The sequence below is a fragment of the Callithrix jacchus genome, chromosome 1 (genome assembly GCF_049354715.1).
Source record: "Callithrix jacchus isolate 240 chromosome 1, calJac240_pri, whole genome shotgun sequence".
Classification (NCBI taxonomy): Eukaryota; Metazoa; Chordata; class Mammalia; order Primates; family Cebidae; genus Callithrix; species Callithrix jacchus.
In genome coordinates this window covers 26,299,436-26,318,623 of record NC_133502.1, presented here as the reverse complement: position 1 = coordinate 26,318,623, position 19,188 = coordinate 26,299,436, and the positions used below count along the sequence as shown (strand labels likewise).

Sequence of the window (19,188 nt, the reverse complement as noted above, 5' to 3'; positions counted from 1 at the left end):
CAGCGCATCTCCTTTTCGTAAAATCTCCAACCTCAACTCTATTCCTCAGACATACCAAAGACCACCTGGTCTGTGTGTATGCCCCAAACTGCAATTCTTGTATCCCAAATAAAATGTTAAATTAGAGATTTTTCTCTGCATGATTTTTTTTTTTTTTTGACTTTGTCATACACTGTGCCGTTAGTAAAACCCAAAGCTGACTCACCCCGGGAGGAATTACTGGTTCTTGGAACTGCCGTGCGTGCGGGGTACCCACAGTGGCGCCTTTTGAACCCTGCAGGTGGCCTCTTTTCCCCCTTGATTTTGTTTGAGTTCCGTTTTGTTTGTGATTTGGTTGGGTAGGGTTTCTCCCACTCCTGTTTTGAAAGATCTCCTGTAGGGGAAAGTTATTTTTCTCCTGTTGATCTCAGCTCCAAGGTTTGGATGAGGGGATTTTTCTCCTTCATCTGGAGAAGACCTGGCGTCCTCCCCGCGAAGTCCATACTTTATTTTCCATCGGCTCCAAGGTTTGGATGAGGGGATTTTTCTCCTTCATCTGGAGAAGACCTGGCGTCCTCCCCGCGAAGTCCATACTTTATTTTCCATCGGCTCTTGCATTTATTTGGCCTCTGCACATTCGGTGCTTGAATTTAATTGGCTTTGTGTATTTGGCATTAAACTAGAGAACCCATGAAATGAGCTCTCAAACTGCAAAGGCATGCCAAGATATTTTCCGAGGTTCCAGCTGGTAACATGTTCAAATATTGTAGGGATCATTCAAACAGTCTGCTGTTCTTAAAACTAACCTAAAAGCCTATGGCTATAGGATCACACGCTCCAAATAAAATATGCATATTTTATTGATATCTTGAGGCTAAAAAAAATTATTCAGGACTCGAAGATTCCCGTTACGAAATAATGTTGGAGCGAGCTGAGACTCTTTCCAGAGCTGTCTTTCTCTCTTCTTACAACTCCTCCTCTTAGAGAATTTACCTTCTCTAAGCTAAACTCTTTTTTTTTTTTTTCAAAATTCCTCAGCTATTCTAGCATATTGACTATTTAAGTAAAAACACTTAAAACCCTGCAGATGCGAAAGAAAATCACTTTGACCTTCATTCTGTTTCTTAATAGCAAAACATGAAATTCCCATCTAAAAGACACCTTCCCTGCACTAACATGACTGGCAACATTCTTATCTTCAAGGACAGGAAATGTAGTCCAAGAAAACGCTGTACAAACTGTTAGAATCCTTCTTCTCTTGTAGGCCTCCTTACATAATTCAGTCACATTTCCTCGGTTAACTATTCTTTCTCCAATTCAGTATATTGGTAACTGGCTCAAACCGTTTGCCCTAAATTTGGTCACAGCCTTTATAAGATTGCCTATTTTTAAAAGTCTTAAAGTGACAATCACTTGAGACAACGAGTTTCAGACCAGCCTGGGCAATATAGCAAGTCCCCATCTCTACAAAAAAAATAAAAAATAAAAATAAAAATCTTAACATTGAGCCTTATCGCATTTTGTTAGAAAAATAATTTGGATATATCTTTTGTAAACTGGTGAGTTTATATGTTTTCCTATCTGATGATTAAAATTCTAAAATAAAAACTATAAAATCTTTAGGTTTTTATTCATATGTTGTTTATTCATATGTATATGTATTATGTTGCATGTTGTGTCTTATGTAATAAAACATGGATGAGATGCAGTAGCTCATGCCTGTAATCCCAACGCTTTGGGAGGCCAAGACACGAAGACTGCTTGAGCCCAGGAGTTCAAGAGCAGCCTGGACAAGATCTCTACAAAAATTGTTTTTAAATACCTGGACATGATGATGTTTGCCTGTAGTTCCAGCGACTTGGGAGGCTGAGGCAGAAGGATCACTTGAGCACAGGAGTTCAAGGTTGCAGTGAGCTATGATCAAGTCACTGTACTCAAGCCTGGGCAAGCGAGAGAGACCTTGTCTTAATAATTAATTTAATAATAAAACTCTGGTGTTGTCAGAAATGTCTCAGGAAATTTTATGCTGATTAGTTTAAGTAAATAAGCACTCACGTAAAACACATAGTAACTAAGCCAAATGGTTTCCTGTTTTTCATTCATGTGCCTTAATATTTGAAAGATTCATTGATTCAAATATTTGATAGATTCATTGATTTTTAAACTGTTAGTAAAATAAGATTGGAAATGTCTTCAAAATTGTCAACATACATTTTTTTTTTGCTTGGGTTTACTGATCAGTTTTACATTTGCTACCACTAGATGTTTTAAGGGCATAAAGATATAAACTCAATCTAAAATAAATGGTCTTTGTTTATCTAATTATTTAATAAGAAAGATTAACTTAATATTATTGATATGATTAAAATGGCTACATCTTCTGAGTTTTCAATAGGATACCCTTGTTTTTAATCTTAAGGTTTTTATCTAGTAAACACCTGACATTAACAGGCAATCTATGTGTAATTGTTAAAAAAATAAATAAATTAGATAATCATAAAATAAGTAAACTTTTCATATAAATTTTAAAATTTTGTCATGTAAAATTAAATAAAACTCATTAAATATCTGGATTGTATCTAAATAAGATCTTTAAAAACTGAAACAAATTGCTAAATAAACATGAGGTCATTTTTGGCTTCTTAAATTTTATAAAAAGTAAATATATTTAGATCTATTAATTAAAACACGAATTTAAGAAAAAATAATTTTGCATGAGAAAGAATTTTATGTGGTAGATTTTTGTCCTATAACAAAATAATTTATTGTTTAAAAATAAAACTATAGGATTAAGACTAGAAGTTGTAAGAAAATGATAAGAGATCTATCTAAACGAGTCACGGAAGATTTACAAAAGATGGGCCTAATGAAGTATGTTACATGTGTAATTAGGTTGTCTGGGATTGGAAATAAATTATGTATTTTTCTAAAAATTAAACATTGGTGTCAGTGGTACAGTGATACAGGACCAGAGTCTACACCTCACTATTTAAAATAGAAGTTTTCTTAAAGTATTGATCTGCTCTTAATTAAATTGCAAGAGGTTTTGATTTTTAATTTTAAACATCTGTTTAACAGCCGTCTGCTTTTTGAGATTAAGTTCCCTAGTTTCCGATTTAAAATGCTATCCTCTTCATTTAACTTCATCTTTTCTTGAGCTAGAGTTCTGTTTTTGAGACTTTTCAGATCTGTGTCTCGGAAGTCTACCTTCTGCTGCATCTGCTGCACATCATTTGCGGTCATACCTCAGTGGCTCCCACTTACTCTCCCCTTGAAAAGTTCCAGGATTGTAACTCTTTCCTTCAGTTTTCTTGCCAACTCCTGTAACTTCTTCCCTCTCTGGTTCTAACTCTGCTACCATGGCCTGACACCGAAGCGTTTATCGTGAAGACTTAGAAAAGCAATGTTTTGTTTAGCGTAACTTGATTCTGTACTCCTGGCTTTTCTTGATATGTCTGAATTGTTCCATGTAACCAAGAAACTTCCCATGCTTTTGCTAAAAGTCATATATTCCTCTGCTCAAGCTACTGGTTTTCTTGTTTACATTCCTTTATGATACAGTGTACACTCATAATCTTGGACACATTTTTCCTCTAATTAAATTCAAATACTCTTTTTATCAGGTTTGATTTCCATTTAGGTTAGCTAAATGAGCTTCCCATAAGGAGAAGTCATCACACTGCACAAGGTTCTTTGCCTTTTTGGTAGCTGACCTAAGAAACAAAGAGTTTATGCTTTACCAGATAATTTCCCATGTTGCCTTTAGTAAGTTTTTGTTACTTAGGAAAACTGAGCTTTGGAAAAGTTCATATTTTTACATTCATGTTACTTTCCATATTGCTTTTGAAGTCTTTCAATTGTCACTTTGGTTAAATTAATGACTATTATTTTATAGTGACCTCTGACTCTGTTTTGATCAAGTGTTCTGAGCCTTTTTTTTCTTTCTTTTTGAGACAGGGTCTCACTTTGTTGCCCAGGTTGGAGTGTGGTGGCACAATCATCATTCAATGTAGCCTCAGATTCCCAGGCTCAAGTGATCCTCCCACCTTGGCCTCCCTAGCAGCTGGACCACAGCCATGTACCACCACACAGGGCTAATTTTTTAGTTATTTGTAGAGACTGGGTTTCATTGTGTTACCCAAGCCGTTCTCAAACTCCCAGGCTCAAGTGACCTGCCTGCCGTGGCCCCCCAAAATGCTGAGATTACAGGCATAAGCCACTACACATGGCCTGTTGCACCTCTTGACATCTTTGACAAATGTCTCTAATATCAAATCCTAAGTTAAGTTTTTGGATCTTGAATTAACTCTGAAGTTTTCCAGTCAGACCTATGGAAAGCTTCAAAAGATATATTTCTCATCTTGTAGAGATATTAAATGATTAGGCTTATATGGTAAATTGTGTGATAAACATTGTCAAATGATAAATTGTACTAGATCTTCTAGTTACATTTATGGGTATGCTGTTTATATGTTTCTAAAATTATATAGTCATAGAAATCTAATATGCTATAAGTCATAATTCTGGTTATCTTAAAATACTATATGCATTAGAAATAACTAAATTTCCTCATTGATTATAAATGTTTATCAGATTTTTAACCATGGTTATGCTGAGTTTTTGTCATCCACAGTTATTCTATAAAATTCTTCTCAAAAAACATTTATAATTAGACTCATGTAAAAGACTCTGGCAAGTACTGTTAAATAGAGGTTTCTGACACATCTAAGATAAATAAAGATCTCCAGAACTCTAATAAGGTGACTGAAGATCTCATGAAACTACTCATGGTGATCAAGCAGAACGAAAGTTGACTACATGAGACTGAATAACTAATGAAGATAACGCTTTTAAGACTGTTGTTGTTTGAAACATTGTTCTCTACTTAAATGTTTTCTTTTATAAATTTAAGAAAATGTTCTCTCTTAAACTGTCTATAATTTATAGCAATTTGGTGAAGTATTTATATGATTTGGCTGTATCCCCACCCAAATCTCACCTTAAATTGTAGTTCCCATAATCCCCACATGTTGTGAGAGGAACCTGGTGGAAGGTAATTGGATCATGGGGGCAGTTATCCTTTTGCTGTTCTCGTGATAATGAGTTATCACAAGATCTGATGGTTTCCTAAGGGGCTTAGAAAACCTAAGCCTAGCTGAGCTGTGAGAAGAGGGTCACTGTCCTCCAAACGCCCAGAATGGTAGATCCACCAACAGCTTGCAAAGTGCACTTGGAAAAGCTACAGACACTCAACAGCAGCTCATGAAAGCAGCTGAGGGGGGCTGTACCTTATAAAGTCACTGAGGCAGAGCCGCCCAAGGCCACGGGAGCCTACCTTCTGCATCAGCGGGTTTCAGATGTGAGACATGGAATCAAAGGAGATCGTTTTGGAACTTTAAAGTTTAATGACTGCCCCACTGGATTTCAGACTTGCATGGGGCCTGTAGCCCCTTTGTTTTGGCCAGTCTCTCCCTTTGGAATGGCTGTCTATACCTAATGCCTATACCCACATTGTGTCTAGGAAGTAACAAACCTGTTTTTGATTTTACAAGCTCATAGGCAGAAGGGACAAGCCTTGTCTCAGACGAAACTTTGGACTTGGACTTTTGGGTTAAGGCTGGAATGAGCTAGCGCTTTGGGGGACTGTTGGGAAGACATGACTGTGGTTTGAAATGTGAGGATGTGAGATTTGGGAGGGGTGAGCGGCAGAATGATATAGTTTGGCTATGTCCCAACCTAAATCCCATCTTGTAGTTCCCATAATCCCTGTGTGTAGTGGGAGGCAACTGAATCAAGAGAGCTGTTACCCTCAGGCTGTTCTTGTGAAAGTGAGTTCTCATGAGCTCTGGTGGTTTTATCAGGGGCTTTCCCCCACCTTCACTCTGCACTTCTCCATCCTGCCATTATGTGAAGAACACGTTTGCTTTCCCTTCTGCCATGATTGTAAGTTTCCTAAGGCCTCCCCAGTCATGTGGAAATGTGAGTCAATAAAACCTTTCCTTTATGAATTATCCAGTATCAGATATGTCTTTATTAGCAGGGTGAGAATGAACTAATATACATGTACTCTTGTAAACACTGATAAAAGCATTTGTTTTTGTTTGCTTCTTACTTAATTCCCCAGAATTCAAAAACTATTTCTGGGTATTTTATGACAATATGATTATTTACCTAAGTCCAAGAAAAATCTGCTCTCTCTTTATAGCATAAAACAATAAAAATATTTGTTATATTGCCAACCTTCAACCAAAATGTTATGTACCTGTAATATGTCATATTCATCTTTTTCAATTGAAATGCCATATAACTGTCATATACCTGTAGTATGACATTAGAGGCTCATACCTGTAATCCCAGCACTTTGGGAGACTGAGGTGGGAGGAGGCCAGGAGTTCAAGACCAGCCTGAGCAACATAACTAGACGCTGTCTCTATAAAACGATTGTCATAACAAGTAGCCAGTCATGGTGGTGCACACCTATACTCTTACCTACTTCAGATTCTGAGGTGGGAGGATCACTTGATCACAGGAATTCAAGGCTTCAGTGAGCTATAATTGTGCCACTGTACTCCATCCTAGCTGACAGAGTGAGCCTCTGTCTCTAAAAAAATAAATAAAAACAAAATATGCATACATTGTCTGACTTCAATGGTTCTCAGTCTTATAGTAGGTAAATAAAAACTATCACTCACTTCCTGGCAGGCCCAGGAACCCTAATACAGTAAGTAAAATCTAAACTTTGCCTCAGTTTGGCTTCCTAATTTCAAGAGGTTTTTAAATCTGAGATTCCGATAAGGTCAATGTGGGTGGGGGGAAATCATGTCTCTAAAGGAGAGCTCTAATACAACTGTTATTAGATTGCAGCTCTGTACATTTCGAAATTCTGCTACATTCCTCTGTTCTCACTTTCTTCCATAAAGGCAGTAAAATGGGAACATCTCCTATCAGCTAAAACTAGATGAATTTTAGGGAACGAGTGTCATGCTTGATGTATGAGCCACAGAGAAAGTTCACCACACTGCCAATGCCACGTAACAAGAGACATTCAAACTGCAAATCAGAGTGAAAAGTTGACATTTTCCACACTGTAAACACTTTTTCCTAAGACTTCAGAACAAGACTCTGTATAATAATGAGACTTTTATCCACCTTCATACTATCTTTTTCACTTGACAGGATAATGGTATAATTAAAATTTCACAATCAGTAGCTTCTGCTGGTAACTTGACAAAATCTGACCTAAAAAATTATTATGCTGGATGCAGTGGCTCATTTCTATAATCCCAGCAGTTTAGGAGGCCAAGGCAGGCAGATCACTTGAGGCCAGGAGTTCGAGGCCCCTTCTCCACTAAAACACAAAAGTTAGCTGGGTGTGGTGGTACACACCTGTAATCCCAGCTACTTGGGAAGCTGAGGCACAAGAATTGCTTGAACCCAGGAGGTGGAGGTTGCAGTGAGCCGAGCTTGCACCATTGCACCCCAGTCTGTGTGACTGAGCAAGACTAAGACACTGTCTCAAAAAAAAAAATTATTTTCGTTCATATAGTGGGAAACTTTGAAAATATCCCTAACATAACTTTTTGTTCTAATTGTTTTGGTGGTCTCTTTGGTAATATTGGCATTCTCCACATTGATTCAACCCAGCCATAAAATGCTACTCAGTAGCTACAGCAAGTCTCACCAGATATGTCTGGAATTTTTATCTTTTCAGTTGGTTACCTTCAAAATTAGACTCATGACTTTGAACTGTTATACAAAGTGGATTCATCATATAGTTGCTGATTATTTTTGTAGCATAGTTTTAAAGCTTTGTTCTTATAGCCTGTCTAACCCTTGTAAAGCCAACTTTCTTAGTAGGATATTGGCCCAGGGCTTCAAGATGATTGCTGATGCCTTTGGAACTGACCATATGGAACTTGATGTTGGATTCCAAACAAACCTGTCCTGAGAAGATTTTTCCTTCTGGCCTTTTTGTTACTCAAATGTGGTCTCGGACCTTTATATAGCATCCCTATCTTAACACTGACATGGGACAGAGACAACTGTGACAGATCCACCCTGGCACTGAAGGAACATTAAGCCTAACTTCAAAAGGGTTGATCAGTGCTGCTTCAGAGAAAGATCTTGATCAAAAGGGGGAGTTGTGAAAGTTGGTCATATGAATTAGGTCACTCTTGTCATAACCAATTAAAATAAATCGATAAGCCAGAGGAAAATGCACTCAGGGCACATGACATTGCTCCAAGAACATACTTTTCTGAATGCTTGGCTGCTGAGGTTGCCTGCTATAGCCTGAGATAGTTCTATCTAACTGCTACTGACACAACCTGCTACAACTCTAAGACTAATGACTGCCACTGTCACTCACCAATCAGAGCTTTCCAGCTGCCCCTAACTTTGCTAGTGCCGATGAGCTTTCTCAAAGAGCAACACACAATATTTCTCCTTTTTATAAAAACTGCAACCTCCTTTTTATTCCTCAGACATGCTGAATGGGCAGACACCCACCTGTGTGTATGCCCCAAGTTGCAATGCTTGTATCCCAAGTAAAACATTAAATTTAGAGATTTGTCACTACACGTTTTATTTAACTTCAGCAGAACCCAAAACAGAACAGCCATTTAGAATGAAGTCTAAATAATTCTTAATGGATATTTACCTATGGAGAAAAAGTTACAATCTCCCAAAAAGATAAAACAATAATGAGCAGTTAAGCACCTAGCATACACACACACACACACACACACACACACACACACACATATAAATTTTTACATTTTATACATATATGTGTTTATATCATATACATATATATACCACTGTGTTAGTCCATTTTCATACTGCTATAAAGAACTACCTGAGACTGAATAAAAGAGGTTTAATTGAGTCACAGTTCCCCAGGCTTAACAGAAAGCATGGCAAGGAGCCCTCAGGCAACTTGCAATCATGGCAGAAGACAAATGGGAAGCAGGCACATCTTACCATGGCAGAACGAGAGAGAGAGAGAGAGAGAGAGAGAGAGAACAAAGGGGGAAGTGCCACACACTTTCAAATGATTAAATCTTGTGAGAACTCAGTCACTATCGTGAGAACAGCAAGGAGGAAATTCACCCCCATGACGCAATCTCCTCCTACAAGGCCCCTCCCCTGACACATGGAGATTACAATCAAGATGAGATTTGGGTGGTGACACAGAGCCAAACCATATCATTCTGCCCCTTGCCCCTCCCAAATCTCATGTCCTTGTCACATTCAAAATGAATTATGCCTTCCCATCAGTCCTCTAAAAAGTCTCATTCCAACATTAATTTAAAAGTTCAAGTACAAAGTCTCATCTGAGACAAGGCAAGTCCCCTCTGCCTATGAGCCTGTAAATCAAAAGCAAGTTAGTTACTTCCAAGATAGACTTGGGTGCAGGCATTGGCTAAATGCACCTATTCCAAAAGGGAGAAATTGACCAAAACAAACAGGCTATGTGCCCCATATAAGTCTGAAATCCAGCAGGGTAGTCATTAAATCTTAAAGCTCCAAATTCATCTCCTTTGACTCCATGTATCACATCCAGGACATGCTGATGCAAGGGGTGGACTCCCAAGACACTATGCAGCTCCACCCTTGTGGCTCTGCAGGGTACAGCCCCCTTGGCTGCCTTCGCAGGCTGGTATTGAGTGCCTGTGGCTTTTCTAGGCACATGGTACAAGCTGTTTGGTGGATCTACCATTCTGTGGTCTGGAGGACAGTGTCATTCTTCTCACAGCTCCACCAGACATTGCCCCAGTGGGAACTTTGTGTAGGGGTTCCAGTCCCACATTTCCCCTCAAGGTTATCTATGAGGGCTCTGTCCCTGCAGCAGACTTCTTCCTGGGCATCCAGACATTTCCATACATCCTCTAAAATCTACACAGAGATTTCCAAGCCTCAATCCTTACCTTCTGCTCACCTGCAGGCCCAACATCACATAGAAACCATCAATGCTGGCCAGGCACAGTGGCTCACACCTGTAATCCCAGGACTTTGGGAGGCCGAGGTGGGTGGATCACAAGGTCAGGAGTTCAAGACCAGCCTGGCCATGATGGTGAAACCCAGTCTCTACTAAAAATACAAAAGTTAGCCATCCATGGTGGCAGGCACATGTAATCCCAGCTACTTGGGAGGCTGAGGCAGGTGAATCATTTGAACCCAGGAGGCAGAGGTTGCAGTGAGCAAAGATCACATCACTGCACTCCAACCTGGGTGACAGAGCAAGACTCCATCTCAATAAGAAAGAAATAAGGAAGGAGGGAAAGAAAGAAACCACCAAGGCTTGGGGCCTATACCCCCTGAAGCTAGAGCCCAAGCTGCACCTTGGCCTCTTTTAGCCACAGATGGAGCTGGAACAGCTGGGATACAGGGTGCCATGCCCCAAGGCTACACAGAGCATTGGGATCCTGGGCCCAGGCCATGAAATCATTTTTTCCTTCTAGGCCTCTGGACCCATGACAGGAGGGGCTGCCATGAAGCTCTCTGAAATGCCCTGGAGACATTTTCCCCATTGTCCTGGCTATTAACATTTGGCTTCTCTTATGCAAATTTCTACAGCTGACTCAAATTTCCCCCCAGAAAATGGATTTTTCTTTTCTACCACATTGCATAGGCTGCAAATTTTCCAAATGTATTATGCTTTGCTTCCCTTTTAAACAAAAGTTCCAATTTCAAACCATCTCTTTGTGAACCTATATGACTGTATGCTATTAGGAGCAGCCAGGTTACTTCTTGAATGCTTTGCTGTCTAGGAATTTTCTTCTGCCAGATACCCTAAATCATCTCTCTCAAGTTCAAAGTTCTACAGATCTCTAGGGCAGAGGCATAATGCCACCAGGCTCTTTACTAAAGCATAACAAAAGTAACCTGATCTCCAGTTCTGAATAAGTTCCTTATCACCATCTGACACCACCTCAGCCTGAACTTCATTATCCATATCACTGTCAGCATTTTGGTCAAAACCATTCAATGAGCCTCTAGGAAATACCAAACTTTCCTATATCTTTTTATCTTTTTCTGAGCCCTCCAAATTATTGCAACCTTTGCCCATTACCCAGTTCCAAAGTTACCTCCACAATTTCAAATATCTTTATAGCAGTACTCCACTCTGGGTACCATAATTCGTATTAGTCTGTTTTCACAGGGTTATAAAGAACTACCTGAGAGTGGGTAATTCGTGAAGAAAAGAGGTTTAATTGACTCACAGTTCAGCATGGCTAAGGAGGTGTCAGGAAACTTACAATCGTGGTAGAAGGTGAAAGGAAAGCAAGCATGTCTTACCATGGAGCAGGAGAGAGCTTGAGCAATGGGGGAAGTGCCACACATTTTCAAACAGCCTGTGAGAACTCACTCACTATCATGAGAAGGGCAAGGGGAAATCTGCCCGCATGATTCAATCACCTCTCACCAGGCCCATTCCCAAACACGTGGGCATTACAATTGGAAATGAGATTTGGGTGGGGACACAGAGGCAAACTACATCCACCATATATACATATATACCATATACATATATATATATGTATAAAATGTGGATATATATGAATATATACATATGTGTGTGTATACATATAGTACATATATACAGAGTAATATATATGTACATATAGGTATATACATATGACACATGCAATAAGTGAAAACTTGTAGAAATAAAAGAAACTAACAGGAGCTGGGCATGGTGGCTCACACCTCTAATCCCAGCACTTTGGGAGGCCGAGGTGGGTAGATCACTGGAGGTCAGGAGTTGGCCAGCCTGGCCAACATGGCAAAACCCTGTCTCTACTAAAAATACAAAATTAACCAGGTGTGGTGGCACACACCTGTAATCCCAGCTACTAGGGAGGCTGAGGTAGGAGAATCACTTGAACCCAGGAGGTGGAGGTTGCAGTGAGCAGAGATCACACCACTGCACTCCAGCCTAGGCAACAGAGCAAGACTCCATCTCAAAAAAAAAAAAAAAAGAAAAGAAACAAATCCACAACCTTAGTAATTACATGAATACACTTTTCTCAGAAATTGAGAGATTAAATAAGTGTGACTACACAACATCTAAATAAAAGTAGATTAACCATGTGCAAGAATTTCAGAGGAACAAAAGGATTCCTGAAAAGCAGAAATCATGTGGACCAGAGAATGTCTGGCCACAGCATCATAAAATCAGTGAAAAAATTAACAGGATAGTGGGAGGAGGGTATTATACCTATGAAAAATTTAAAACATGCTTCTAAGTAACTATTCAATGACAGAAAACATAAAATTAAAAATACAGGCTATTAGAAATGGATGACATTATAAATATGTGGGATGCAAACAAAGGAGAATTTGGATGAAATTTTATGATGTTAAATTCATTTATTGGAAAACCAGAAAGACTGAAAATACAAGAGGCTTTTAACTCAAGAAGCTATGGAAAAAAAAACCTCAAAGATAAAAATCAGGCTAGTAATAACAGGAAATCAATAAAAGAAAAATAAAAACAGGCCGGGCATGGTGGCTCATGCCTGTAACCCCAGCACTTTGGAGGCCAAGACAGGTGGATCATTTGAGTTTAGGCGTTTAAGACCAGCCTGGCCAACATGGTGAAACCCCATCTCTACTAAAAATACAAAAATTAGCCAGGTGTGGTAGCATGCACCTGTAATCCCAGCTACTTGGGAGGCTGAGGCAGGAGAATTGCTTGAGCCTGGGAGGTTCAGGCTGCAGTGAACCAAGATCTTGCCATTGCACTCTAGCCTGGGCAACAGAGTGAAACGCTGCCTCAAAAGAAAAAAAGAAAAGAAAAGAAAAATAATAGATTTAATCAATAAAACCAGATACTGGTTTATTGTAAAGATCAATTAAATGAACTAGTATGTGACAAGTCAATTTAAGAAATAAGAGGATCCAAGATGGCCAAATAGGAATAGCTCTGGATTGCAGTTCCCAGTGAAAATGCAGAGGGTAAATGATCACCGCATTTCCAAACAAATTTTTACTGCCCAGAGACCAGGAGATTCCTGGGCAGAAAAGCACCACAAGTCTCCAGCATGGCTGTTTCAGCTGGTGCAGCGAGTCTCTGCACAAAAACTCACACAAATCTGGGCACCATTTCGACTGGCGACTAGAATGCCTGGGAGACAGAGTTGCCCGTTCAACTGAAAAAAAGGGGGCTAAAACCGGGAGCCAGGTGATCTAGTTCAGCTGGTCTCACCCCCACAAAGACCAGCAATCTGACATACTCTGGATTGAGAGTTTCACAGCAAGCACAGCTGGATACAGGACAGTTCAGCTCTGTGGGAGAATGGGGGTCCACCATTACAGAGGCAATCCACCACTACTGAGGCAGTCTGCCATTATTGAGGCAGTCCACCATTACCGAGGTAGTTCACCATTACCGAGGTAGTTCACCATTACCGAGGCAGTCTGCCATTGCAGAGAGAGTCCACCATTACTGAGGCAGACTGCCATTACTGAGGCAGTTCTAACCATACCCTGATAAACAAAACTGCAAGGAAGTTCACAGTAGCTGGGCAGAGCCCATGGCAGCTCAGCAATGCCTCTGCTGGCAGACTGTGACTAAGCTCTGGAGGGAATTCTTGTCCAGCAAGAGGATTCCAACCAGAGTGGAGGGTGCACAGGAAGAAAAGGAGACAGTGAAGTGGGGTCAGGAGGGTTGAGGAGTTAGTGCTCCAACAACAGCTTTATTTCTCAAAGTCTTCAATTATATACATTTTTCCAGGCTCTGGTTTACGTATTGCAAGGGGAAAAGCAGATCTATACATCACATGCCCTACACAATAAAGATGACAGGTACATAATCAATGGTCATAAAAGGTAATGGAAATCCCTTGTGATCACAAAACTTATCCAGACATTGTTCCTCATGACTGCAGGTGTTTCTGGTTTCAACCATCTGATTATCTTTTAAAGAGATTCTCCTTTGTCTGTCCCTGATTCAATGTTATCTCAACTTCCCTCTTTCAGGTGTCCCTGTGTCTGGGCTCAAAACCATCTGTATTGTGGAATTCTCTTTGCAAATATTCACACAGTTGGGTTCCCCACACTAGGCTACCTCCTCAATGGACAGGGTATCTCTGAAAAAAGGCAGCAGAATGACAGGAACTTATAAATAAAGCCCCACCTTAACTGGACCAGAAAAAAAAAGCAGTTATGAGTTCCAACTTAAATGTACCTGCTGTGCAGCTCTGAACAAGCAACAGAGCTCACAGCTCAGCACTTGAGTTCCTAGAAGGGACAGACTGTCTCCCCAAACAGCTCCCTGACCCACATATAACCAAAGAGACACCTCATAAAGGAGAGCTAAGGCTGACATCTGGCAGGTGTCCTTCTGGGACAAAGATAACAGAAGAAGAAACTGGCAGCAACCCTTACTTTTCTGCAGCTGCTGCAGGTGATCCCCAAGCAAGCAGCATCTGGAGTGGACCTCCAGCAGTCTTACAAGCAGTGGGGGGCCTGACTGTTAGAAGGAAAACTAAGAAACCGAAAGAAATAACTTCATGATCAACAAAAAGGATGTCCACTCAGAGACCCCATCTGAAAGTCACCAACCACAAAGACCACAAGTAGATAAAGCCACAAAGATGGGAAGAAACCAGGGCAAAAAGGATGAAAATACCCAAAACCAGAACGCCTCTCCTCCTCCAAGGGATCACAACTCCTCACCAGCAAGGGAACAAGGCTGGACGGAGAATGAGTCTGATGAATTGACAGAAACAGGCTTCAGAAGGTGGATAATAACAAACTTCTCTGAGCTAAAAGATCATGTTCTAACCCAATGTAAAATAACTAAGAACCTTGAAAAAAGGTTTGATGAAATGCTAACAAGAATAAACAGCTTAGAGAGGAATATAAATGAATTGATGGAGCTGAAAAACACAACACAAGAACTTCACAAAGCATATACATGTTTCAGTACCTGAATCGACTAAGCAGAAGAAAGGATATCAGAGATTGAAGATCAACTCAATGAAATAAAACGAGAAGGCAAGATTAGAGAAAAAGGAGTAAAAAGAAATGAACAAAGCCTCCAAGAAATATGAGCTTATGTGAAAAGACCTAATCTACATTTGATAGGTGCACCTGAATGTGATAAAGACAATGAATCCAAGCTGGAAAACACTCTTCAGGATATTAACCAGGAGAACTTCCCCAACCTAGCAAGGCAGGCCAACATTTAAGCCCAGGAAATACAGAGAACACCACAAAGATATTCCTCAAGAAGAGCAACCCCAAGGCACATAATCATCAGATTCACCAAGGTTGAAATGAAGGAAAAAATGCTAAGTACAGCCAGAGAGAAAGATTGGGTTACCCATAAAGAGAAGCCCATCAGACTCACAGTGGATCTCTCAGCAGAAACCCTACAAGCTAGAAGAGAGTGGGGACCAATTTTCAACATCCTTAAAGAAAAGAACTTTCAACCTAGAACTTCATATCCAGCCAAACTAAGCTTCATAAGCAAAGGAGAAATAAAATCCTTTATGAACAAGCAATTGTGCAGAGATTTCATCACCACCAGGCCTGCCTTACATGAGCTCCTGAAAGAAGCACTAAACATAGAAAGGAACAACCAGTACCAGCCACTCCAAAAACATACCAAATGGTAAAGAGCATCAAGATAATGAAGAAACTGTGTCAACTAATGGGCAAAACAACCAGCAGCATCAAAATAGCAGGATCAAATTCACACATGACAAAATTAACCTTAAATATAAATGGGTTAAATGCTCCAATCAAAAGACACAGACTAGCAAATTGGATAAAAAGTCAAAATCCATCGGTGTGCTGTATCCAGGAAACCAATCTCACATGCAAGGATACACATAGGCTCAAAATAAAGGGGTGGAGAAAGATCTACCAAGCAAATGGAGAGCAACAAAAAGCAGGAGTTGCAATCCTAGTCTCTGATAAAATGGACTTTAAACCAACAAAGATCAAAAGAGACAAAGAAGGGTATTACATAATGGTAAAATGATCAATGCATCAAGAAGAGCTAATGATCCTAAATATATACATGCCCAATATAGGAGCACCCAGATACATAAGGCAAGTTCTTAATGACCTACAAAGAGATTTAGATTCCCACATAATAATAGTGGGAGACTTTAACACTCCACTGTCAATATTAGACAGATCAATGAGACAGAAAATTAACAAGGATATCCAGGACTTGAACTCATAACTGGACCAAGCAAACCTAATAGACATTTACAGAACTCTCCACCCCAAATCCACAGAATATACGTTCTTCTTAGCACCACATCACACCTACTCTAAAATTGACCACATAATTGGAAGTAAATCACTACTCAGCAAATGCAAAACAACTGAAGTCATAACAAACAGTCTCTCAGACCACAGTGTAATCAAATTAGAACTCAGAATTCAGAAACTAACTCAGAACTGCACAGCTTCATGAAAACTGAACAACTGGCTCTTGAATGTTGACTGGATAAACAATGAAATGAAGGCAGAAATAAAGATGTTCTTCGAAACCAACAAGAATGAAGACACAACGTACCAGAATCTCTGGGACACATTTAAAGCAGTCTCTAGAGGAAAATATATAGCAATAAGTGCCCACATGAGAAGAGTGGAGAGATCCAAAATTGACACCCTATCATCAAAATTGAAAGAGCTAGAGGAGAAAGATTAAAAAAAAACTCAAAACCCAGCACAAGACAAGAAATAATTAAGATCAGAGCAGAACTGAAGGAGATAGAGACACAAAAAACACTTCAAAAAATCAATAAATCTAGGAGCTGTTTTTTTTAAAGATCAACAAAATAGACAGACTGCTAGCCAGATTAATAAAAAAGAAAAGAGAGAATAATCAAGTAGATTCAATAAAAAATGATAAAGGGGATATCACCACAGATTCCACAGAAATAAAAGCACCATCAGAGATTATTACTACAAACAACTCTATTCACATAAACCAGTAAACCTGGAAGAAATTGATAAATTCCTGGACACTTGCACACTCCCAAGCCTAAACCAGGAAGAAGCTGAAACCCTGAATAGACCAATAACATGGGCTGAAGTTGAGGCAGCAATTAATAGCCTACCAACCAAAAAAAGTCCAGGTCCAGATGGGTTCACAGCCAAATTCTACCAGACATACAAAGAGAAGCTGGTACCATTCCTTCTGAAACTATTCCTAACAATCCAAAAAGAGGGACTCTTTCCCAAATCTTTTTATGAAACCAACATCATCCTGATACCAAAACCCAGCAGAGACTCAACAAGGAAAGAAAATTTCAGTCCAATATCAATGATGAACATAGATACAATAATCTTCAATAAAATACTGGCAAACCAATTGCAACAGCACATCAAAAAGCTTATCCATCATGATCAAGCAGGATTCATCCTGGGGATGCAAGGCTGGTTCAACATACGCAAGTCTATAAATGTAATTCACCACATAACCAGAACCAAAGACAAAAACCACATGATTATCTCAATAGATGCAGAGAAGGCAATTGACAAAATTCAACAGTGCTTTATGCTAAAAACTCTCAATAAACTAGGTATCAACAGAACATATCTCAAAATAATAAAAGCTATTTACGAGAAACCCACAGCCAATATCATACTGAATGGGCAAAAACTGGAAGCACTCCCATTGAAATCTGGCACTAGACAAGAATGCCCTCTCTCACCACTCCTATTCAATATAGTACTGGAAGTTCTAGCCAGAGCAATCAGGCAAGAAAAAGAAATAAAGGGTATTCAAATAGGAAAGGAGGAAGTCGAATTGTCTATTTGCAGACGGCATGATTGTATATCTAGAGGACCCCTTCGTCTCAGCCCAAAATCTCCTTAAACTGAAAAGCAAAGTCTCAGGATACAAAATCAATGTGCAAAGGATTATAAATTGTTCTACTATAAGGACACATGCTCATGTATGTTCATTGCAGCACTGTTTACAATAGCAAAGACTTGAAACCAACCCAAATGACCATCGATGATAGACTGGACAGGAAAAATGTGGCACGTATACACCATGGAATACTACGCAGTCATAAAAAATGATGAGTTTGTGTCCTTTGTAGGGACATGGATGAGCCTGGAAACCATCATTCTCAGAAAACTGACACAAGAACAGAACATCAAACACCACATGTTCTCACTCATAGGCAGGTGTTGAAGTATGAGAACACATGGACACAGGGAGGGGAGCATCACACACTGGGGTCTGTTGTGGGGGACTAGGGAAGGGACAGTGGGGGGTAGGGAGTTGGAGAGGGGTAACATTGGGAGAAATGCCAGATATAGGTGATGGGAATGGAGACAGCAAACTACATTGCCATGTACATACCTATGCAACAATCCTGCATGTTCTGCACATGTACCCCAAAACCTAAAATGCAATAAAATATATATTAAAAAAAGAAATAGAAGCTATGATGAATAATAATAGAAATGAGAAAGTTAATACAACCAGAGTCATCAAGGCTATTAAAAAGTAAGTGATGTCTTCAAGGGTATGCCAATGCATTTTAAGATCTAGATGAAATACAGCATTTTCATGGAAAATATAATATGGAATAAAGAAAACAGAAAGTGACAGGACTGAGTCAAGAAAAGATAGAGGCTGGGCACAGTGGCTCCTGCCTGTAATCCCAGCACTTTGGGAGGCCGAGGCAGGTGGATCACGAGGTCAAGAGATCGAGACCATCCTGGTCAACATGGTGAAACCCCGTCTCTACTAAAAATAAAAAAATGAGCTGGGCCCAGTGGCTCCTGCCTGTAATCCCAGCACGTTGGGAGGCTGAGGCAGGTGGATCACCTGAGGCCAGGAGTTGGAGACCAGCCTGGTCAACATGGTGAAACCTTGTCTCTACTAAAAATACAAACATTAGCTGGGTGCAGTGGCACACACCTGTAATCCCAGCTACAGAGGAGGCTGAGGCAGGAGAATCATTTGAACCCGGCAGGTGAATGCTGAGATTGTGCCACTGCACTCCAGCCTGAGTGACAGAGCAAGACTCTGTCTCAGAGAGAGACCCTGAATAAAAGAAATTGAAAAGGTAGTCAAAGACTTACTGCTAAAATTATTGTTTGCCTGTGATTTCTAACAAATAGTCAAGGAAGAAATAATCCCTTGAAGAGGAGTTTGCCCTTCAAAACCAAACAAATGCTTCCAGGGCATATGAAAAAAGAGGTAAACCTCCTAAATTC

The 19,188-nt window shown here is 39.8% G+C and overlaps 1 long non-coding RNA gene across 2 annotated transcripts in view; it reads right to left on the bottom strand.

Annotated features, from left to right (window-relative positions):
* LOC128930533 (uncharacterized) overlaps positions 1-18,315 on the bottom strand; it is a 34,285-nt gene extending 15,970 nt beyond the window's left edge. The window contains exons 1-2 of one of the 2 annotated variants that reach the window (XR_013520013.1): positions 6,469-18,315; positions 206-1,919 (exon numbers count right to left, since the gene is read on the bottom strand). This is a non-coding gene — a long non-coding RNA (uncharacterized LOC128930533). The remainder of the gene's footprint in view (positions 1-205; positions 1,920-6,468) is intronic. The other variant, XR_013520029.1, reaches the window with a different exon arrangement.
* Between the last annotated feature and the right edge of the window lie 873 nt (positions 18,316-19,188).